At 43.6% G+C, this 25,110-nt stretch overlaps 2 long non-coding RNA genes across 2 annotated transcripts in view; one reads left to right on the forward strand and one right to left on the reverse strand.

Moving 5' to 3' along the window:
- LOC144609055 (uncharacterized) overlaps nt 1-25,110 on the reverse strand; it is a 210,540-nt gene that overhangs the window by 25,744 nt on the left and 159,686 nt on the right. The gene's annotated exons all lie outside the window — the stretch shown is intronic.
- The window catches only part of LOC144609056 (uncharacterized), a 29,201-nt gene continuing 4,248 nt past the window's right edge, over nt 158-25,110 (forward strand). The window contains exons 1-3 of the long non-coding RNA XR_013549272.1: nt 158-209; nt 1,327-1,393; nt 17,691-17,787. This is a non-coding gene — a long non-coding RNA (uncharacterized LOC144609056). The remainder of the gene's footprint in view (nt 210-1,326; nt 1,394-17,690; nt 17,788-25,110) is intronic.

The raw sequence follows: 25,110 nt of genomic DNA on the forward strand, positions 1-25,110 counted from the left end.
CCATTCCGGGAATTAACCTAGTAAACCTACACTGCACGCCCTTTTCAGACTCCTACGCCTTCTTTTCAATGGCAGGAGTGAAACAAGAGCATGGCCAGGGTGGTGCTGGCTCTTGATGATTCTGCTTGCATTTTTTTTCAGATAGTGCCTCATATAGATCCCTTTGTGATGAAAAGCTCAGTACCCACGATGGACCATGTTATGAAAAGGTAAAGTGATGGCTCGGACCTTGTGTGAATATGTGCAGGTCAACATGGCTATTTTGTTCAAATGTGAAAAGACGGCAACAGATATTGTTGGCTATCAGACAAACCCATGTGCATTTGTTATGTATTAAGGGTAGGCACAATAAGCTTTGGCTTCGGCCTACACCTTTCTTTTCGGTCAGAGATGTGATCATGTGTGATTATTTTGTTTTATTTTCGATATAATGATTTTGTACTATTTAACTTTCACAATTGTATGGTCAATCTGTTGTACTGTATTGACTGGGGAAAATAAATAAATAATAAATAAAAATAAAATTTGCCTGAAGTGTTTTAAGTTGCTTTTGGAATTTAATTCTGGCTTATTTACCAGATGGGGGTATGTAATTTACAGTATTGTATGGTCATGTTAGGTAAAAACTAAACTCATCCAAATGGCTAAATATATTACAAATCCTAGCCTAACCACCTTCTCAGAGGGTGTATGATATGGAACATCTTATTATAGATTCAGACCCTGCCTGAAGAAGGGTCCCATCCGGAAATGTCACCTATCCATGTTACCCAGAGATGCTGCCGATCCATTGAGTTACTCCAGCACTTTATGTATTTTTTCATAAACCATCATCTGCAGCTCCTTGTTTCTGCATCTTCTTCCAAAGGTGTAGGTAGGAACTGCAGATGCTGGTTTACACCGAAGATAGACACAAAATGCTGGAGCAACTCAGCAGGACAGTTCCTATCCCTGGATAGGGGTGGGTGACTTCTTCTGAAGAAGGGTCTCGACCCGAAACGTCACCCATTCCTTCTATCCAGAGATGCTGCCTGTCCCGCTGAGTTACTCCAGCTTTTTGTGTCTATCTTATTCTAAAGGATTGAGAGCTTCTATGGCATGTATGATTCAAGGATAAAGAAAGTCACGTAATCATACACACACAATTTGTGAACCCCCCATTTTCCATCACTTTCCTCCCAGTCAACAGTGAAGTTACCTCTGCTGGAGAATGCTTTATACTTCCATTGTTTGTTTCGACCAGTAATCAAGATTGGAAATTGCAGCCTTAAAATCCTTCCACTAAGCAGCCAGTGGATTAATTTTTCAACCTTGCAATTCCCTCAGGAGAAGTTTTGGTCACCGAGCTACAAGAGAAAGCTCCTAACCATCTGGTCATCTGTCTGACCAGCACGTAAGTCTTGTTGCAGTTATCTTTACCTCCTTGGGCTTTTATTGATGTGTTTATTTAGGGATGGGGGGGTGGGGGTGGGGGTGGGGGTAGATCATAGTCACTCCAAAGATACAAAACATTCAAGTCAAGCAATAAATCATCATTGAATGTTTCTGCTATTTCGAAGCATTTTTAAAATTGATAATATTCCTCATGCCGAAAGTGAGGGAAATGTTTGTCAGCCATCCTCATCAGCAGAGCGGAACGAGTGGCTTCTATGAGACTTAGTACGAGGCATTGAAAAGAGGCTGTGGAGATATTTGTCTGCACCGTCTATCAGCTTGTGGGAGAATACGCAGCAGAACAATAACCCTTTTCTACAGCCCCACAGTTGAGGCTGGTGGGGGGGAGGCGGGGGGTGGTCTGGTCGCTCAGAGCCCAGTGAGTAAATTAAAGGCTGCATCTGTTCATTATATAAACAAATAGTACAGTTAGGCTGTTGTGCTTGGCAGGCTCCCCATCGCTGGAGACAAAGGCAGGCAAAACGGTCGCGGTGATGGGTGGCTGACCCAGAGACAGCACAGAGGAGCATCCCTGAAATTGTTGCCTCGCCGTCACCATGGGACACCCTTCAGCTCAGCTCAGCTCTCTCGTAGCAACCTCCGGTGAAAGCCAGTGACAAGGCAGTCAAAGCTGTCATAACTCTGCCTTTGAGAGCGAGCCTTTCCCCTGGTACTGTACAGCGGGTCCCTGGCGTTTGCGGCAAGATCATACGCTGCCCCCGCTGTTATTGGTGAGACAGAAAGCAGGCCGTACCCAGCCCAGGCCACTCCGTCTAACCCACGGTGGCGGAAGCCTTGCAGCTTCATCTAACATCTATAAAAAACAGGTTCTGTTTCTTTCTCGCGCCAACATTCATCAGAACCCAAAGCTTCTTTCAGGTTCCAGAATATTAAAATGTGGCATTAAAAACCGCCCTCCCATTTGCCCTGTATGGACCAAGCCAGTCCTTTTACTTGCCCACTGCACTGCCATACGCTTCCAGCGTAGTGTGCCAATATAAACGTTCTTTAGTTAACAATTATTGAACAATTTGAAAATATTTAGAACATCAAAGTCTAAAATTAAAAACAAGAAAATATGTGTTCTGCCTTTTTAAAATAATTAATATTAAAACTCTCCCAGTCTTTAGATGAGTTATTAACTGTAGACTCCACCTGTCTCATCAAGGGGTTGTGAAAGGACAGTGCATTATTTGAAAGCATCTACTTCAACTTATCCAACCATTTCCCCCATAGCCAACCATTTCCCCCATAGCCAACCATTTCCCCCATAGCCAACACCGCCAAAAAATGCATCAGTTGCTTATTAATCTGATTTAGAATAAGTCCACACAGGTAGGAGTGCTTGCCTGAATCCCGGCCCTTTCCAAGTCATTGGCTGATTGTCAAGCACTTTGGGCTGAGTTAGAGTGCCATTAAACACAAACTGATTTTTTTAGAGCAATCTTTCCTTAAAATGAAAATATAGATTATTGAGACAATTGGAAAAAAATACATCTTTCCACTTTTCTAGCAGTACAACCTTAACATTAACTCAGCTATGAACTCTGGATTGTCTTTGAATACACTACATACTTCGGCCTATTGTGCATTAGTATTGGGGTGATTAATTTATTAAATGGTTTAGTTTATTGTATGTTATCTATAAGGATTGTGTTATGCGGCAGCAAGTAAGAATCTCATTGTTCCTTGTCGGCACACATGACAATTAAACACTCTTGATTCTTGACTACAAGGGATACTAATCTTATCCATCTGTGAACACACATTTTACATCATCAATCATAAATCAATGTGATTTCTTTCTCCCAGAAAAAATTATTTCAATGTTTTTTCAACAAGGAAACCTTCTACAGTAAGCCATTGTTCAGTAATTCTCTTTTTTTTACCATTTGCTTGTTCATTTTTACTTTGCAACTTCCTTCTAATCAAAAAAACACAAAAGGAAAATAACCAAAGCTTGGAGATAGTTCAGGTAAATGTCATCAGACTCACAGTGTCAAACAACTAAAAGTGAAAACCTTTCTTCTGTGGCAGAATGTAAATGAGAGCAACACTATGCAAATCTACAAAGTGCTTTGTGGAATACAAAAGATGAATTCTTATTTTGTTTAGATTTTATTGTGGAACAGGAGAGAAGAAAACAAACTTCTCAAATGCAACTTCTGGACTGTTGCTAGGCTGTGTCGTACAGACTAACCCCTATACCAACCCTCTTTTTAGTCCAGTTAGGAAGAGAAAATCTCTGGAAATTGTAAAGAAAATGTCGCTTGTTGTGCGAGCAGGTTGATTGGTAAGAATGCTCTGGGTGATTTTTGTTTTGGAGATACAGCGCGGAAGCAGTTCCGTCGGCCTACCGAGTCCACACCGACCAGTGATCACGGAACACTAGCACTATTCTACACACACTAGGGACAATTAACAATCTTTAACAAAGCCAATTAACCTGAAAACCTGTACGTCTTTTGTGTGTGGGAGGAAACCCACGCAGTCACAGGAAGAACGCACAAACTCCGTACAGATAACACCCGTAGTCGGGATCGAACCTGTATCTCTGGCGCTGTGAGGTAGTAACTCTACCGCTATACCACCATAATAGGTCAAATACTTTTCTATTAGCTATTATCCTGTTAAATCCATTCTCCATTCTAGTGGTACAGAAATATATTTCACTCATCTTAAACTCATCTTTAATTGTCTAACCCTCTATAAATCTCCTGCCAGTACTTCTGTTGCTTGTTATAAGTTGATTTGTTTGTGATTGCTCTTGATTCTTGCCCCTGCTTTTCCCTCTCACATTGGAAGTAGAACATTCAAGCACCAAACACATTCCCAATTAATTATTTATCGGTATTGATATTTACAAGGAACTGCAGATGCTAGTTTATAAAAAAGTGCTGGAGTAACTCAGCGGGTCAGGAAGAATCTCTGGAGAACATGGATAGGTGACGTTTTGAGTTGGGACCTAAAAAGTCAAAAGAAGGGTCCCGACCTGAAATATCAACTATCCATGTTCTCCAGAGTTACTGACTGACCTGCTGAGTTACTCCAGCACTTTGTGTCCTTTAAAAAATCTTGATCGCTTTGAAAGAGTTAATGAGTGTTGCATCAACTGTTGATGTGGATTCTGTACCACATTAGTAGTTTGCTTCTTCTCAATTCATTATTGCATTTTTGTTTATGAGATATTAACTGTGTATTGTGTTTACAAGCCTGTTATGCTGCTGCAAGTAAGAATGTCTTTGTTTCATTGTTCGAATGCAAAGTGGCCTCACTAATGGAAGATTTGATTGATTCATGCAAGTTTCAGAATACATGGTCAAATGAGGCAGGATTGAAAACTAGAATGACATTGCAGTGTGGTACATTTTTAATGTACAGTTGTTGGTATTTATGACAATTAAACATTGGACTTTAGAGACACAGCATGGAAACAGGCTCATCGGCCCACCGACTCCTTGCCAACCAGTGATTACTCCGTACATTAGCGCTGTCCTACACACTAGGACAATTACCAAAGACAATTAACCTACAAACCTGTACGTCTTTGGAGTGTGGGAGGAAACCAAAGCGCCCGGAGAAAGGTCACGTGGTCACAGGGAGAACGTACAAACTCCGTACAGACAGCACCCGTAGTCAGGATCGAACCCAGGTCTCTGAAGCTGTAAGGCAGCAACTCTACCGCTGCGCCACCAAGCTGCCCTAACTTACTTAACTTCTGAATTCATTCGGTTAATCTTCAGTGTGATTCTTTGTCTATACCAGTGAAACACATGTTCTACGCATATACTGAATTATCTTATCTCTACATCATTCCAATACAATTCCAGTGCATGGAACAAATTCCTTTATGTACTACACTGTCGTGAAAAGAAGTTGGATTCTGTGAGCCTCATCATGAATCATCGATGGACCAAAGTGTGAGATTAGTCTATCATCTTCTCACCAATGTTTCCTTCCTAAATTCCTCGAATGAATTCACAATGTAAGCTGTTTATTTCACCTGATCTTCGTGTGAACCAAACATGGATGGCGCCCAGTTTATACTTTTCTTCGCTAATTTTCATTTTGCTTTGGCACCAGAGATTAAAAGGGGCCAATTCAAAACGCACTGTGGTGCAATGCCATTCTAATTTTCAATGCTGCTTTGTGAGGCTGTGCCTTCTGAAACTTGCCAGAAGCAATCAAATGAGAGAATACCAGAAAGTCAGTGAGATATTTTTACAATTCGAAGCAGTTTTTAATCTTAGGGGGAAAACGTACGTGTGAAAGTGTCGTGGTCATTTTGGCCTCATTTGCTCTGACTACAGGAGGGGTAATGTTGAGCCAAGTAGAACAATCACCGTCCTGTCTTGGAGAGGGTGGTCTTTCTCCTGGCAGATGCCAAGCTTCCCCACATCGCTCTTTTTAATTACCGCATGCAAAGAAGCATTCATTGCCCATTTCTAGTTCCTCTGTGGCGGCTGAGAAAGAAAGACGATTTAAATTAATGGCACAACTTCGGAAGTTCAATGGGAAGTGAGTGAAAGAAAGCGTGGTTGTTGGGATATTTGTTCCAAGCTTTGGAGAATTTGGAAGATAAATGGGTGGTTTGAGATAATTGATGATGGAGAGGAATTGAGGGTTGCTAAGGGGGCGATTTCGCTTCTTTTACCCTTGTTTTTGGACTTGAAAATTGTCGCAGAAAATGTTGATTTAAATCATAGTGCAGTCAGCATATGTTTGCTTGAAAATACTCAGCATCAATAAAAATGTGGGAGGCACAAGAGAATAATTACAACCTTGCACATTAAGTCAGATTCATCAAACTAACATCCTCGACAGCAAAACTTACTCAAGGGGAGCAGAATTCAGAGAGTCGGGGATGTGGCAAAGGCAAGATTAGGGAGATGGAATATTTCAACGTATGTTAAAAAAAATGCTTTTTTCTCAAAAATTGCAGAAATCATGGAAAAAAACCAGGAACATGATAAAAGTCACAATTTCCTTGATACCCGTGCCTCCATGACCAAACCCTCATCTTACGGCAGACGTTTCAGAGTTTAAGGCAAAAAGAAACAACTCATTAAGTTGAAATCATTTCTCTTAACAACTGTGACCACGATGAAACTAACTCAGCCACATAAAGGTTAATGGGGCCAATTCATTAGTTGCTGGGGATTTTCTCATCTCACCAGAATTGTTTCCACTGTAAAAATTCAACTGTAAAAATAAATGCGTTGAAAGGAACTGCAGATGCCGTCATACACCGAAAGTGGACACAAAGTGCTGGAGTAACTCAGCCGGTCAGGCAGCATCTCTGGAGAAACATGATGGGTCACATTTCGGGCTGGGACTCTTCTTCAGACAAATAAATCACCCCCCCCCCCCCAAACTTTGGGAACAATAGCAAAACAAGGAAGATAGATTCGTAGAATATTGGTGAAATTATGCCATCTCTTTCGTCAAAGTTACAACCTAGCAAGGGTGTTTTTATGGTGAGGTAAAATTATAAAATGAAGTAAAATTTACAAAATTAAACTATAAATGAAAAATCAGTTTAGTTGAGTTTAGTTTTGGGATACTACATGAAAACAGTCTCTTCAGCCCACTGAGTCCACACCAACCATCAATCGTCCGTTCACCCTAGTTCCATGTTATCCCACTTTCTCATCCACTCTGTGCACAGTAGGGGTAATTTACAGAGGGTGATTAACATACTGTACAAACCTGCAATTTTGTTGGGATGTGGGAGGAAACCGGAGCACCCAGATTCACAATGAGAATGCGCAAAATTCCACACAGACAGCACCTGAGGTCAGGATCGAACCCGGGATTCTGGCGCTGAAAGGCAGCAACTCTACCACTGTGCCACTGTGCCACGTCTGTTTAAATGTAATGCAGCTTGTGACATCTTTGCTGATACCTTTGAAAGGGATAGGCCACCATTAAAAGCACTCTTCAAGCTGCGCACAAGTAAATCACAACAGATCAGACTTCCCACCATTGACTCCATTTACACTTCATGCTCTCTTGGGAAAGCAGACAACATAATCAGACGTCCCGCACCAGTTATTCCTTCTTTTCGCTTCTCCCTTCGGGCAGAAGATACAGAAGCTTGAAAGCGCGCAGCACCAGACTCAGGAACAACTGCTTCCCCACTGATATCAGGCTTGTGAACAGTCCTTCCATAAGCTGGGGTACTGTCCGATTCAACTCTATCCCATTGGAATTTGTCTCTGGAACTGTTACGCCACAATGCTGAGAACTATATCTACACTGTATCTTTCCCTTTACTCCACCTATTGTACTGGAGTTTGGATTGATTGTATTTATGAATAGTATTGTCTGATTTGTTTGGATAGCATGCAAAACAAAGCTAGTTCACTGCACCTCGAGACAGGTGAGAATAATAATCCTAAACGTAAACCAACGAACTCTGAGACATGGGGGAGGGTAACAGAAGCAGCCATGGTGGTCAGAGGGGAGGAAATGAACTGCCTGTAATCCTGACCTACACATATGGGAGATAGTCTTTGAAGGCAAAGAATGCCACTTGATTGTTTGTCCTTCAAACAGCATAGGGTTTCCTTTAGACTTTAGAGGTACAGTATGGAAACAGGCCCTTCAGCCCACTGAGTCTTTGCCAACCAGCGATCACCCCGTGCACTGGCGCCATCCTACACACAAGGAACAATTTACAAAAGCCAATTAACCTACAAACCTGTAGATCTTTGGAGTGTGGGAGGAAACCAGAGCACCCATGAGAAAACCCACGCAGGTCACGGGTTAGAACGTGCAAACTCCGTACAGACAGCACCCGTAGACAGGATCAAACCCAGGTCTCTGGCGCAGTGAGGCAGCAACTTTACCGCTGTGCCACCGTGCCGACCCCATAAAACAAAAGTTTGGCTCAAGGGGATGACTTTCAATAGATCACAGTAAGGTAGCTGCTCTGCCACTTACGAAACCCCCAGCCAGAATCAGGTCGTCGACGAACAATTTAACACCAGGTTCCCCATGAACAAAGAGTCTGCTAAAAGCTGCAAGAAAAGTGAGCTTCACAAAACTCTGTGGGTAAATATCGGCTGTCAGTTTTCTGACTGGAGAGTTTGAATATCTGACTGTGGGCACATCTCACCTGTGTTACTCCTGTTGATGCCACTTGAGAGAGTTTTACATTGGAAAACAGGTGCCAGCAGAAGGCCCAGATGTAAAGCCTCCAAACAAATATCACAATGAAAAATGAGGAACAAATTCACGACCGGACTGCAAGGCACTCAGAGATATACAGTGTGCTAAGTTGTTTTACTCCAGGTTTACCACTGCTTTTGTGAAAGTGAACTGGGCCCCAAAATGAGGTTTGGTTATGGTGTTTTCCATATGTTAAGTGTTGCTATTAAATGTGCAGAAAGGAACTGTAGATGCTGGTTTATGCCAAAGATAAACACTAGGTGCCAGAATAACTCAGCGGGTCAGGCAGCATCTCTGGAGAAAAAGGATGGGTGACATTTTGGGTCAGAACCCCACTTCTGACATGTGTTCATTACGGAGGGCAAAGAGAAAGGATCAACAGTCACAAACTCAGTGAACCACCATTTAACTTGTTACTCAAATGTCACCGTTTGATATTCTAAGTCCCAGGCTGGTGTAGTAAGGCGTAGTCAGGATCAAACCCGGGTCTCTGGCGCTGTAAGGCAGCAACTTTACCGCTGTGCCACCGGGCTGCCCGGGACTGTTCTGAACAGTTCATCAATCATCAAATGTGAACAGAATATTTTGTATTATATACTTAACTAAGGGAGTTGAACTAAAGAATAACAAAGAAGTTTATTTTTAAAAACGATGACCTTCAGTCCGAGTTTGTTTCTGTTAATTGAATCATTATTGGTGATTTTGCACTGTGTTTTTGTTTTTTGGATAGGTGCATATGCAGGGAATGGAGGTGATATGGATCACGTGCAGACACGGGAAATCAGTTTAACCTGGCATCATGTTTGGCACGGACATTGTGGGCTGAAGGGCCTGTTCCTGTGATGTACCCTTCTATGTTCCATGTGTTCAGTTTTTAGCTGCCCCTGTCCAGATTTTGCAGGGTCCCTGGCAACTGCTGCTTTAAGTTGGTTGATGTTCAGACCAGAAATGGTTAATGATGAATGAGAGACTGGTGCCTGCTGTACACAAAGACATTCCCAGACATTCAGCCGACAGCAAGGAGTTGGTGATTAAGTGCACGCTGACTGACAAACACGCAGATTTCATAGGACACGTAGAGTCATAGAGAGTCATAGAGTCATACCCCGTGAAAATAAGCCCTTCAGCCCAACTTGCCCGCATCAACCAACATGTCTCATCTAAACTAGTCCCACCTGCCTGCGCTTGGCCCATATCCCTCTAAACCTATCCTATCGATAACTCCATGGATTAAGAACTCCGCTCAGTCCGATTCAACCAACCTGATTCCCCCAGTTGCTCAGCACTTCAACTCCCCCTCCCATTCCCAATCTGACCTTTCTGTCCAGGGCCTCCTCCATTGTCAGAGTGAGGCCCAGCTCAAATTGGAGGAACAGCACCTCATATTTTGCTTGGGCAGTTCACACCCCAGCGATATGAAGATCGACTTTTCCAACCAGGTAGTCCCAGCTTCCCCTCTCTATCCCCTCCCTCTTCCAAGTTCTCCCACTAGTCTTCCTGTCTCTGACTACATCCTATCTTTGTCCCACCCCCTCCCCTGACATCAGTCCAAAGAACGGTCTCGACCCGAAACGTCACCCATTCCTTCTCTCCCGAGATGCTGCCTGGCCCGCTGAGTTACTCCAGTATTTTGTGTCTACCTTCGATTTAAACCAGCATCTGCAGTTTTTTTTCCTACTCCATGGATTAATATGTGCGATGGACAACAGCTTTAGTTCTTCATGGCCAGACCAGGTTGATGGCATCACTTGAGCTTCATTTGGCTTCTTCACCATATGGCATAGCCATGCACTTATCACCTGATTGCCAACCCTCTACAAAGGTACAAGGACTGACATAAAATATGTTTGGTAAAAAAACTCATTTGGTGGCTTGACAGGAGAGGCATTGATCACCACAAAAAAATGTCATGAGCAAAATGCTAAACTCTATACGGGGGCCGCAGCGGTAGAGTTGCTGCCTTACAGTGCCAGAGACCCGGCTTTGATCCTGTCTACAGATGGGTGCTGTCTGTACAGAGTTTGTACATTCTCCCCGTGACAACGTGGCTTTTCTCTGGGATCTCCAGTTTCCTTGCACACTCCAAAGACGTACAGGTTTGTAGGCTAATTGGCTTGGTAAGAGTAAGAAAATAACTGCAGATGCTGGTACAAATCAAAGGTATTTATTCACAAAATGCTGGAGTAACTCAGCAGGTCAGGCAGCATCTCAGGAGAGAAGGAATGGGTGACGTTTCGGGTCGAGACCCTTCTTCAGACTGATGTCAGGGGGGGCGGTCCCATCCTTCTAAACCTCTCCTACCCATGTACCGAATCAGTCTGAAGAAGGGTCTCGACCTGAAATGTCACCCATTCCCTCTCTCCTGAGATGCTGCCTGACCTGCTGAGTTATTCCAGCATTTGTGAATAAATACCTTGGCTTGGTATAAGTGTAAATTGTCCCTAGTGTGTGTAGGATAGTGTTAGTGAGCGGGGATCGCTGGTCAGTGTGGACTCGGTGGCCCGATGGGCCTGTTTCCGCGCTGTATCTCTAAACTAAACTAAACTGAAATTTATCTTGTCATTTTACTAGCAAACCAGAAGGACTTGTCAAACATTCCTTTCATGATATCAGTGTCCTTTCAACCCTTGATGGTTGAAGGGTGTAATTATTATTTTTTGAATGGTGCTACTCCCACACTCTATACATTACGGATTATTTCAAAAGGAATGAACCTTCTGAAATGAAATCTGTTTGTACCTGTGGAATAAATAGACAGGTGCATTACCTTGACTTTCACTTACACGAATAGGTTATGCAACATCTCCAAAAGTTCAGGAACATTCAGTGCAGGTTGATAAACAGAGACCATACATAGAAAATAGGTGCAGGAGGAGGCCATTCGGCCCTTCGAGCCAGCACCACCATTCATTGTGATCATGGCTGATCGTCCCCAATCAATACCCCGTGCCTGCCTTCTCCCAATATCCCTTGATTCCACTAGCCCCTAGAACTCTATCTAACTCTCTCTTAAATCCATCCAGTGATTTGGCTTCCACTGCCCTCTGTGGCAGAAAATTCCACAAATTCACAACTCTCTGGGTGAAAAAGTTTTTTCTCACCTCAGTTTTAAATGGCCTCCCCTTTATTCTAAGACTGTGGCCCCTGGTTCTGGACTCGCCCAACATTGGGAACATTTTTCCTGCATCTAGCTTGTCCAGTCCTTTTCTAATTTTATATGTTTCTATAAGATCCCTTCGCATCCTTCTAAACTCCAGTGAATACAAGCCTAGTCTTTTCAATCTTGCCTCATATGTCAGTCCCGCCATCCCAGGAATCAATCTCATGAACCTACGCTGCACTGCCTCAATTACATGACTTGATGTAACTGGGCCACCCAAGGTTTGAAGAACCTCTGGTTCTGATTTCTGATTCTGATCATTCATCGACTCCAGAAGAATGGCTGTGGATGCAGTTTAGGTTTAGAGTTTAGTTTAGAGTTTAGAGCCACAGCATGGAAACAGGCCCTTTGGCCCGTCGAGTCCATGCTGACCATCGATCATCCGTTCAACTAGTTCTATGATATCCCACTTTCTCATCCATTCCCTGCACACTATAGAAGCCAATCAATCTACAAACCTACACGTCTTTGGAGTGTGGGAGGAAACTGGAGCACCTGGAGGAAAACCAGATGGTCACAGGGAGAACGTGCACACTCCACACAGAAAGCATCCGTCGTTAGGATTGAACCTGGGACTCTGGCGCTGTAAGGCAGCGGTTCCTGCTGCACCATTGTGCCACGCTTAAAATCCCATCCTCTCTGGTGGAAGCTTGGCTTCTTGTGAGGATGTCAATGAAACCCCCAACATACACTTTATTGCCCTGCCATTAGGAGTGAACCTTTGACTGCCAGTGCCTCTATCCAGCATGGAACCTCAGTATTTGTAGACACAAAGAACTGAAGATGCTGGAATCTTCAGCAGAACTTACTGTGCAGGAGTAACTCAACGGATCAGGCTAGCTTCTCTGGAAGACATGGAAAGTCAATATTTCAGGACGGGACCATTCTTCAGACCACTGTATTTGCTAGTCCCAAGTGAATTAGCTGTGAGCAGTAGTGGGTATCACAAAACACCACCGCCTCACCCTCTGAAAAGAATATGCACCAGGATATTTTGTGTAGGAAGGAACTGCAGATGCTGGTTTAAACCAAAGGTAGACTCAAAAAGCTGGAGTAACTCAGCGGGTCAGACCATCTCTGGAGAAAAGGAATAGGTGACGTTTTGGGTCGAGACCCTTCTTCAGAATATTTTGTTCCTGACCACTATTCGGCAAGCCAGTGCATGTTGGCCCTGTCGATCTTTGATTCTTTCTATTTCCCCAGACTGACTGTGAATCACTATCTATATTCATGGTTAGAGAAAAGAAAAAGCTTCATGGCTATTGAAGTGGCTTTGAAATGTATTCATCGATGTAATAGAGACTGCACACTAGCAAGTGTGCACGCAGCAGGAAGCCACAGAGAACTGCCAGATAAATGACCAGATAATCTCTTTTAATGATATTGGTTAAAGGGTGGGTGTTGGACAGGTCACCAGGTACACCCCACCATTCTTCTGTTGTGCAGAGCAATGGGATCTTTCCCACCTGTATGAAGGAGCAGACAAATCCTGGTTTAACCAATGTCTGAAGGACACTCTCACGGGACTACATGAGAACCCTGAGAAAGTATTGTAAGCGACCCAGACTCTGCAGAGCAGATAAGGAAGGTAAGCCCAGTGGTAGGACAAAGCTCCATTTTTCTCAACCTACTGTTCTACTTCCGCAAGAGAAGCAAAGCAAAGCAAAGCACGGTGGCGCAGCGGTAGAGTTTCAGCCTTACAGCACCAGACACCCAGGTTTGATCCTGACTGCGGGTGCTGTCTTTACGGAGTTTGCACGTTCTCCCCATGACCTGCGTGGGCTTGCTCCGGGTTCCCTCGTGTGTGTAGGATAGGGCGAGTGTGTGGGGATCGCTGGTCGGCGTGGACCGAAGGGCCTGTTTCCGCGCTGTATCTCTACACCAAACAAAACTCATCAAAGTGCTGGAGTAATTCAGTGGGTCAGGGAGCATTTCTGGAGAACATGGATAGGTGACGTTTAGATTTAGAGATACAGCGCGGAAACAGGCCCTTCACCCCACAGGGTCCGTGCCGCCCAGCGATCCCCGCACATTAACACTATCCTACACCCACTAGGGACAATTTTTAATTTTGCACAGCCAATTAACCTACATACCTGTACGTCTTTGGAGTGTGGGAGGAAACCGAAGATCTCGGAGAAAACCCACGCAGGTCACAGGGAGAACGTACAAACTCCGTAGAGATGGCACCCGTAGTCAGGATCGAACCTGAGTCTCCGGCGCTGCATTTACTGTAAGGCAGCAACTCTACCGCTGCGCCACCGTTATGACTCAGGAAACTTCTTCAGACAGAAATAAAGATGAAGTATGTAAATTTTACTAAACCTGTTAGGGTCCAAATCTGTTTCGGCAGTGGCAATGGACAAAAAGTAAGTGTCTAAACTATCAACAAATAATTATTTTGAGAAGGGTTAATTTTTTAGGAAATTCCTGGGTTTTTTCATGTATGTCATTCAATTGCTACTCATCCAGTGTCGAGTGGCAATCCCAGTTCACTTTGATTATTTACTAGACCAAGTGGAGCCGTTGGGCCCAAACCTCTCCTGCATTGATGCAGCACCCTGTCCCCTCCCCTCCCCTCTCTCCTCAACCCCCCCCTCCCCTCTCCCTTCTCCCCCAATCTCCCCTTCCCCCCTCCCTCCCTCCTCCCTCCTCATCTCCCCCTCCCCTCCTTTTAAACTTTAAAATGTGAATAACTTGATAAATATAACACCGATTTCAATAAAACTACTTGCATTATCACTAAAGTGACAATGGTTAGTAAGGTGGGCCTAAAATTGTCACGTTATCGTGTACCGTTTTGGCTGAAGTTCAGTCACAAACAAGATAACAAACGAGAGTTTTAGTGTATAGATTAGTAGTGAAAGGGTTCTCGATGGTGTCTGTACACCTCCCTGATAGTTTTTGGCTATCCGAGTGTTGTTGTCCTTTGGGCAAGAGTGCCGTTGAGTGTGACCATCACCTGCCTGTCCCAAGACAGACTTTGACCATGTCCAAAATGCATATATATCATTAGTCCCCAGATGCAAACCCAATTAAGTTTCACTTGTTCCTTGACCGAATTATACAATTGGACAGGGGGAGGCACCGAGAATGAAGCGGGGACTCATCGGGGGTTCACCTAAAATGAAGGGGGGACCAGTGGAGGGTGTGGGGGAGGGGGGGGGGGTTTGCTGCCACCTCGTGCGGCAGCAGGCAGCAGATGGGACTCTTCGGTGAACTTTTGTAACTTTGTCGATGCCAAAACGTGGTGACACTTGTGTGCTTCTCAGGTGAGGTCTGCTGCATGATTTTACTGGGTTGTGTGCAAAACAAAGCACTTCAGTGTACCTAGGTACATGCGGCAAACTTCTTCTTCTCCTTGCGTGTGGCGTGCACAGCCTAACGTTGCAGGTCAAGGGTAGACATCCAGGCCAGGGCAGCATCAGGTGCTGGGTGGATGGCCTTGATGCTACCAGGGAAAAGCCTCAGTGAGCAGTCATTCACCATGTGTGGGATGGTCTGGTCCGGATATCCGCAGTCGCAAGCAGGGCTGTCTGTCATCCCCCACTTGTGCAGGTGATGGGCTGTTCTTGCATGGAGGGAGCGGATCCTGTTCAGGGTTAGCCATTGCTGGCGATGGAGGTCAAATCCCGGTAGTTTCACTGTGGGGTCTGTGATCACCTCTCCGTTGTCGGTGTTGGCATCTTTCCAGGCTCTGTGCCACTCAGTCTTGGGGTCAAAGTCTTCCAGGGATTTGGCTGAAGACCAGAAGGGTTTGCGGGACTTCAGGCGCATGTTGGGCAGATTGTTCAAGTCGGCATGGATGGGAAGGTCAGGGTTAGCCTCGATGGTGCACCAATCTTTCAACATCCTCTCCCTTCTGTTTATGCTGGGAGGGGCGATGTGAGAGAGGACAGAGAGCCACTGCAAAGGTGTTGACTTAAGTGTCCCTGTGATGACCCACATTGCAGGGTTAAGGACAGTGTCAACTCGCTTGGTGTGGCAGCTATTAGCCCAAGCTGTTGAGCAAAACTCGGCTGTTGAGTAGGCTGGGGCTAAGCTTGTGGTACGGAGGGTGTGTGCATTGGATCCCCAGCTGTTGCCTGCAAGATTCCTGATGATGTTGACCCTTGCTTTCAGTTTATCAGCCACCCTCTTCAGGTGTTCACGCTAGGTGAGGGTGCAGTCCAGGGTGACTCCGAGGTACTTGGGGAATTCCTCATTCTTCACCGGCAATAAAGTATGTGGCAATAAAGCATCATTGAATCCTTGAAAGTTTCCCCAGTGCCACCAATACAACGTTGTGGAGGTCAACACAACAAGCATTTCAACCTCCACTTGTCCCATTCCCACCTCCATACCATCCCACTCTTTTCCAACCCAACAGGTTCGAGTCCACCTACATCCAAGATAAAACCATTGCCATTTTAGGAGAAGCTCAAGGTACATCAGTGGCAGCCCAAAGAATAATCAAGTAAATGAGGACTTTCCTGGACAATAGATGAGCAATCAGAGCAGCCGTGAAGATATCAGGAATTTCCAAAAAACTGTCAAAACAATTCTTACCAGATGGTGTAGATGCTTCTTTTTTGTCCTAAAGCCATTGCCAAAATAGGCCTTGCATTTTTTAAATCATTTCCCTGCTCTCTACAAACCCGTAAGACATAGGAGCAACATTAGGCCATTAAACAGCCGGGAACAAAGGAGATTAGAAAACGTGGTGGACACGGCCGATCCATAACAGGTACTGACCTGTTTAGAATGATGAGAGGAGATCTTATCGAAACGTATAAGATTATTAAGGGGTTGGACACGTTAGAGGCAGGAAACGTGTTCCCAATGTTGGGGGAGTCCAGAACAAGGGGCCACAGTTTAAGAATAAGGAGTAGGCCATTTAGAACTGAGATGAGGAAAAAACTTTTTCAGTCAGAGAGTTGTGAATCTGTGGAATTCTCTGCCTCAGAAGGCAGTGGAGGCCAATTCTCTGAATGCATTCAAGAGAGAGCTAGATAGAGCTCTTAAGGATAGCGGAGTCAGGGGGTATGGGGAGAAGGCAGGAACGGGGTACTGATGGAGAATGATCAGCCATGATCACATTGAATGGGGGTGCTGGCTCGAACGGCCGAATGGCCTCCTCCTGCACCTATTGTCTATTGTCTATTGACCTCTGTACCATCGAAGGGATCTCTGGTAGGCACTGCCTCAAAAATGCAGCCAGCATTATCAGGGACAAATACCATCCTTGCCGTGCTCTCATTTCACTCCTGCAACAGGAATGAGGTATAGGAGTCTGGAAACCGTAACCTCCAGATTCGGAAACGACTTCTTCACAACAGCTGGAAGGTGTGGTATGGTGGCACAGTGTAGAGTTGCTGCCTTACAGCACCAGAGACCCAGGATCGATTCTGACTACATCTGGTGTCTGTACAGAGTTTGTACGTTCTCCCCGTGACCAGGTGGGTTTTCCCCGGGTGCTCCGGTTTCCTCCCTCACTCCAAAAACGTACAGGTTTGTAGGTTAATCTGGCTTTGGTAAAAGAAAATTGTAACTTGACCCTAGTGTGTGTTAGATAGTGTTCGCGTATGTAGATCATTGGTCGGCACGGACTTGGTAGCCCAGAGGGCTTGTTTCCACACTGTATCTCTAAGCTAAACTAAACTAAACTAAAGCATCAGGTTCTTGAACACTACACTAATTAAACAATGACTATGAACTGTTTTGGCTGCACTAAGGACTTCGAGCCTTATGCAATAAAATTGGGGTTTATAATTTATTGCGTTTTTTTTGGTCTATTATGTTATCTGTGAGTACTCTGTTTAATGACCTGCTATGCAGCTGCAAGTAAGAATATAATCGTTCTGTTTTTGGTGCCTAAGACAATTAAACACTCTTGACACTTCATTCTTGATACTATACTGTATGTCTTTTTTTATAATTCTAGGTAGGAGTCTCAGGGAGATATGGACTTCAGAATGTCAAGACGGCAATAATGATGGTCATAAAATAAATAGATTGTGAAAATAGCAGATGCTGGCCAGGTAAGGACATTTACCATCCTTTGGTCAATTTCACTGGGCTTGTATGTTGAGTTTTCATTTCAGGGCAATAAATGCTGCCCCTGCTTGTCCTGGAAACAAATAACCTGGACCAAACCAAAGCACGGTGGCGCAGGGGTAGAGTTGCTGCCTTACAGCGCCAGACACCCGGGTTTGATCCTGACTACCGGGGCTGTCTCTGTGGAGTTTGTACGTTCTCCCCGTGACCTGCGTGGGCTTTCCCTGGGTCCCCGCGTTTCCTCACACACTCCAAAGACGTACAGGTTTGTAGGTTAATTGACTTCGGTAAAGATTGCAAATTGTTCCTCGTGTGTAGGATAGTGTACAGGGACTGCTGTTCAGCGCGGACTCGGTGGGCCAAAGGGCCTGTTTCCGCAGTGTATCTCTACACTAAATTAAACTCAACTAAATACTGCCTTCGAGGAATTCGTGTAGTAAACATTCCCTGTTTTTGACATCAAAACACAACAGTGCTTTGAGATCTACCTTGAAATCAGCTGATGAACAAATTGTCTCCTATCCCTTGGAGAATCCCCTCAATCTTCCTCATCCTTTCTCCCTTCTTCTTCTTCTTCTTGCGTTTGAGGCAGCAGAAGTTGTGTAACGCCCTCCAGGCGCTGTAGCCAGTGCAATGTGCTGTTGTCGAGGGCCGTGAGGTCTACCCCTCCACCAGGGGGACGGAGGGCAGCGCAGTCGAAAATGCCGTGCTGCGCTGTTTGCTGGTCTGCTCCACACATGCAGGCCGCTGATGGACGCAACCCCCAACGATGCACGTTGGCGTTGAACCGGCCGACCCCTGTGCGGAGCCGGTTCAGGGCGACCCACTCTTTGCGGGGCGTGTCCGAGCCGGGTGGGGCTGTGGTGTTCGGTGCGACAGTGAATTGAGGAGGTGGCGATGTCTGTTCATCGGCAACATGGGGCTCATGTTGTCGACCTCCTTGTGGTGAGCCCCGTCAACTGACCCCAGTCAGGCAAACGACAACAAGCAGAGACAGCAGAAGCAGAAACAAAACAGCTTTCTCCCTCAAAGTTCACCAAGACCACTCTTGGTGACAACCAGCCTTTGCTTCCTAGTTTTACCTTGAGCTGCCTTTGTACGCCATGAAGGCAGTTGTGTACGTCTGGCAGGATGGTGATGATGCCTGGGCCTTTGGTGTGATTCAGGCCAAAAAACAAATTGCTGGCACTGAAAGAAGTTGGCTCACCGACGATTACAAGAAGCCATGAGTAACCCTGCCCTGATGTGTTGCAGGATTTTAGCCCCTGAATTACGAGTGAGGACTGATCACAGGTGGCGTTTGTTGTTTCACCCCAGGACACCATTAACCCAGATTCTGCTTCGCAATCAAGAACAAGCCCACAGCTGCACAACGCTCTCTAAATGAGGAGCAGATGCTAAAGAATGTAAAATATTCCATCAAACAGCCAGGCCTTAATGCCTTCATGAAGATCTGCCCATTACCAAAGGAAAAAAAAACCTCACTCTATAAAACATAAATTGGAAGGAAATATCTCTATCCTATCTCTTCAAATTCTTCCAAACGTTTTATGCAGTAAGGATTTTTTAACCCCAAATATTTTTATACTCTCAATATTTTTCTGAAATATTTTTTGTTCTCAATTAATAATGCCTCTTAGTTAAGCTGTGTTAATGATAAACTTAGTTAAACGTTCTCCCTGCTGTCGCATGTGTTTCCTCTGGGTACCACGATCCCAAAGATGTGCGGGCTTGCTAGGGTAATCGGCCTCAGTAAATTGCCGGTAGTGTGTAGGGAATGGATGGGAAAATGGGATAACAGAGAACTAATGTGAATGGGTGATCGATGGTCGGCATAGAACTCGATGGGCCGAAGGGCCTCTTTCCATGCTGCATCTTTCAAATAATCAATCAATCTTCACATCGGCGTAAGGAAGCTCCATGTTTAGTTTCGAGATACTGCGCGGAAACAGGCCTATCGGCCCACCAAGCCCAAGCCGACCAGCGATCCCCACACACTAACATTACCCAATGCACACTGGGGACAATTTCCAATTTTACCGACGCCAATTAGCTTACAAATGTGTACGTCTTCGGAGTGTGAGAAGAAACCGAAGCTCCCGAAGAAAACTCACGCAGGTCACGGGGAGAACGTACAAACTCCGTACAGACAAGCACCCGTCGAACCATGGTCTCCGGTGCTGCTTGAGTGAACTTTTCTGATTAGGCCCCACTGGGTTATACTGTACAAATGTTTGAAGGTTGGGCCTTTTTACCAGGTAATGACAGAATCCCATGGGCACTCAGTATCTTCAGATTTCACCCACAAAGTGGGTTTGCATCCTTATTGATGATTTCACATAGTCAAAATAATTCCCTAAATAACAACTTCTCCTCAAATGTTATGTTCTCCCGTGGTTTGTAAATGATTGTTCTGTCATGGTTAAATGTTTATTTATTTGCTTTTTAAAATGTATCCATGAAAATGATATGACAAGGCAAACAAATCAATTTTCAAATTATTAATTTCTCTGCCACAGTTAAAGACTTCTTTCGGTATTAGTTACAGATTTAGTTTTGTGATATTAGATGTAGGTCAGTGATATATCCCAAATTTTTCAGTCGTTTAATCTGTACGTGGGACAATGTAATAGATCTGTATTTCATAATTGTACTTTAAAATGCACTTCCACCCAAAACTTTAACCCACCTTTTTAACTTTCATGTGTAGGAAGGAACTGCAGATGCTGGTTTACACCGAAGATAGACGCAAAATGCTGGAGTAACCTAGTAGAACCAGCAGCAACTCTGGAGAGAAGGAATGGATGACGTTTCGGGTGGAGACCCTTCTTCTGACTGAGAGTCAGGGGAAAGGGAAACTAGAGATACGTCTGCTGTGATCTGTCGTTTTCACACCTTACATTCTCTTTGTACACTTCCATATCTCTAGGTACCCTCTCCCCTGACTCTCAGTCTGAAGAAGGGTCTCGACCCGCAACGTGACCCATTCCTTCTCTCTAGAGATGCTGCCTGTTCCGCTGAGTTACTCCAGCATTTTGTGTCTATCTTTTTTACTTACATGTCTGAATGGCATTATCTATAATGTTTCTTGTAGCAACATTCAGTTGGTCTGTGGGACCCTGCAAGTGTTTAACTTCTGACAGTCAACGAGATCCCTAAAATAAGAAGATATACGAGGTGGATGAATGGCTGGAATAGATATTTCAGATTAAACTGGATGCTTTATAAACGTTAGCCTAGCTTTTGTTTTCCAGGTGCTGATGAATACACTCTGTGTTTCCATCGCTTCTCTCCTCACAATGAACGCATTCATTCTATAGCCAAATCATGCATCATTTATTCAATTAAACCATCGCTTAACACTCAATAACTGGCCTTCGTTTCGAAGCAGAAGTCGCCAAAATTATGTTCGGACATCCACGTTCAGGCTCGGTTTCAAAGTTTTATGTCATTCTGTTTAACTTTTAGCTTGCGAGTGACATCGGGAAAACCGACTGTCCTTTCGGATTGAAGCAAGGAAGCTATTTTTATTTGAGCTCTGAGCATTAGAAAGAAGCCCAACTCAAAGCCAGTGAAAAAACAGCGAGGAACAGGAATGATAAAAATTACGGAAAATTGAACTATATCTAACGCTTCCTGTTCAAGAACCATTTATGGCTTCATCTAATTAGCAGGCAAAGCACAATTATTCAAATTATTCCTAGCTGCAGTATTTGTTAGTGAATGGTGTCAACTTGAATTCAGCGATGAGTTTTTCAGATTATGTCTATCTATTCCTTTATTACACTCAATATTTAAAAAAATTGTAAGTGCTTAAATAGAATTTCCCAGTGCATCCAGAATATTGCTTTGTCATTACTAGCAATCTAGTGAGAGAGCTGGGAGCACGGTTAAATAGAAAACAGTTCTCACAATTAAACAATTCTCATTTCAAAAGCAGAGCACATGCATTCGAATTTTTCTGATTTCAAAGCCATCGTAACATTATCAAAAGAGAACCTTGTTCTCCAGAATACATTCGATTCATTTTTAAGGGAAACGTTGAATTCAAGAGCCAGCATCCTCACCCTTTCTCTCACCACCACCATCACCCAAAATGCAGACAATAAGATGGATTAGGAGTCATTCTAAGTACATCGAGCTATTTAATATCTAAATCAATTCATATCAGCATTTTACAAAGCATATCAAGTCAAATAAAATGGTTCTCTCCAAAGTTGGGCAGCGATCGCTGGTGGGTGTAGACTCGGTGGGTCGACAGGCCTGTTTCCGCGCAGTATCTCTAAACTAAACTAAAAATGCTTCCAAAAAGGTGGACATTTTCTCTGACGGTTCTCCATCTAAGAGACTGACCTCATGTTACGAACGCTGAGGTGCCAGATTTACATGGGTTTAATACTTGCTTTCACCAGAGCTAAGAACATTTTCAATTTTACTGGCAACCCAGTAGACTCCCTAAGCAACTATTGGGTTTAACACCTATAGGAAGCAGGGCAAGGGGAAATGTTTGAATATACATTTACAGGGAACAATGTTTACGCATGTTTAGAACAAACTAATCTGTTTGATTTCATTTGAAGTGATCATGAATGTAACACTTTCAATAAAAATCATTAACGAAAAACATGACCCTTCTTTTCCCTGTCTGGACAATAACCATATATTACTATATTATATATCTATTAGATAGACACAAGGTGCTAGAGTATTAAGTAACTCAGCAGGTTAGGCAGCATCTCTGGAGGAAAGGAATAAGTGACGTTTTGGGTCGGAACCCTTCTTCAGACTTTACATATATATATATATATATATATATATATATATATATATATATATATACAGCCAAAGCAATATTCAATGTATATATATATATATATATATATATATATATATATATATATATATATATATATATATATACACATTGAATTTTGCTTTGGCTGTGTTTGGAATTCTTTGCTTTTCTGCAAATGATTCTGTGCTGGTTTAGTGATATAATGCGTTAGTGACACAATACCTAGGAAGTAAGGCCACTTGAAATTACTAGTTGTTATCATATTTGTAAGGCAAGCGCAGATATATGAAAAAAAGAGTCAAAACTGTATCAACGTGGCCTTTGACTCAACAAAATGTCGTTCACAAGGTTTAAATATTGTCACAAAGATAGACACAAAGTATTGGAGTGACTCAGCAGGTCAGGCAGCATCTCCGGGGAAGATCATCCTGCTCATCCTGTGCTCCTGTGCCCCAGAGCAGTCACATCCCATGTTCAGACACAAGGAACTGTAGACGCTGGCTTACAAAAAAGACACAAAGTGCTGGAGTAACCGAGTGGGTCAGGCAAGATCTCTGGAGAACATGGATAGGTGATGTTTCTGGTCGGAACCCTTCTGAAACATTATCACATTGGCTCCCTGCTTAATAGGACACTATGCGATTAGTAAAATAATACCACAATTCAGAAAGATTGTTACGACTATATTTTGGAAGTAGCTGTCATAGCTCTATTGTCCAGGGTGGTCTCTCTGACAGATTTTGTTTGAAGGGAAGATTGCATCCCAGCCCTTCTCATTCCAAAAGGAATTCTTATTCACCACCATTTAAAGTTGGCGTCTCGTCACCTTCTTCCAGTGAGGATAAATCAGGATGGAAATTCAAAGCTGAAGCTCATCAATGCCACTCAATTATAAGGAGACAATTTATTTTTAAAAGTAGAAGAGGAAAGGAAATGTGTTCATTTGGAAACAAGTTTTGCACAATGAGCAAAAGCCACTATTCAGCGAGGCAGCTGAGTGTCCTGCTGGCAATTTAAATTATCATCATCCATACATCCACGAACAATCAAGAAACTGTACATTGGGAATATCGTAACTTTATGTACTGGTACAATATCGGTAATAAGGAAGGCAAATGCAATGCTCGTATTTATTTCGAGAGTACCAGAATATAAAAACAGGCACGTGATGCTGAGGCTTTATGAGGCAAAAGGTCAGACCGCATTTGGAGTATTGTGAGGCATTTTTGGCCCCATATCTGAGGAAGGATGTGTTTGCGCTGGAGAGGGTCCAGAGGAGGTTTACAAGAATGATCCTAGGAATGAGTGGGTTAACATATGATGAGCTTTTTACGGCACTTGCTGCAGTTTAGAACGATGAGGGGGAACCTTGTTGAAATTTACCGAATAATGAAAGGCTTGGATAGAGTGGATGTGGAGAGGATGTTTCCACTATTGGAAGAGTCTAGGACCAGAACCAGAATAGGCCTCAGAATAAAAGGACTTACTTGTAAAAAGGAGGTGAAGGGGGAATTTCTTTAGTTGGAGGGTGGTGAATCTGTGTAATTTATTGCCACAGACGGCTGTGAAGGCCAAGTCAATATTTTTAAGGCAGAGATTGACAGATTCTTGATTAGTGCGGGTGTCAGGGGTTATGGGGAGAAGGCAGGAGAATGGGGTTGAGATGGAAAGACAGATCAGCCATGATCGAATGGTGGAGTAGACTTGATGGGCCGAATGGCCTAATTCTGCTCCTATAATTTATGAACAAGAACTTATGGATAAACCTGACAATGACAGCATATTTCACAGTATTCCAGACACTTTTTCCATTGAAGAGGCACATTACTGGCTGCCACTAAAACGTCCACAGTTTCACAACCTAGCTGATGACAAGCATTTCCTGAAGACACTAAGCAATTAATTTCTGTGAAATTTTTGACTTCTTAAAAATGTGAAGATCTTCCATTTTCTCTCCTTTCTCATATGTCCCTGCGCAGATTGAAACTCTAGTTTGCCGTAAAATATTTCAAAGATTTAATTTAGGTATGAAGAATAATTAGATATTTGAAAAAGATACGAAATTATGGACTGTTGTTTGCTTTCACTCCACCAAAAAATATACAAGGTTTGTTATTCCGATTATAGTTGTGGTTCTCGTTTCTGCTGTTGTTGAGAGGCGTTTCAGGATCGCAATGCAGAACTCCAGCAAAGCAGACAAGAAACGGGGGAGAAGGTGAGATCGATCAGTTGCAATGACTGATGCTTAGCTGGGTTTAAACGAGCTTGTCTCTAGATGCGAGAGGCATACATCAAAGGAGGCAAGATGTTGCAGTGTTGACATGAGAAAATATTGCATTTATGTAGCTTTTTAAACATACCATAACATCCCAAGGCGTTTGACTTCATGAAAAAGGGTCCGTTTGAACAGAGGACTGATGTTTTATATATATATATTAGTTCCACATACATGCTCATTAGCACTTATAACTGAATGGTGTCGATTGTCTACTTAAACGCTGTATCCTTTTCA

This window comes from Rhinoraja longicauda, chromosome 33 (genome assembly GCF_053455715.1).
Source record: "Rhinoraja longicauda isolate Sanriku21f chromosome 33, sRhiLon1.1, whole genome shotgun sequence".
Classification (NCBI taxonomy): domain Eukaryota; kingdom Metazoa; phylum Chordata; class Chondrichthyes; order Rajiformes; family Arhynchobatidae; genus Rhinoraja; species Rhinoraja longicauda.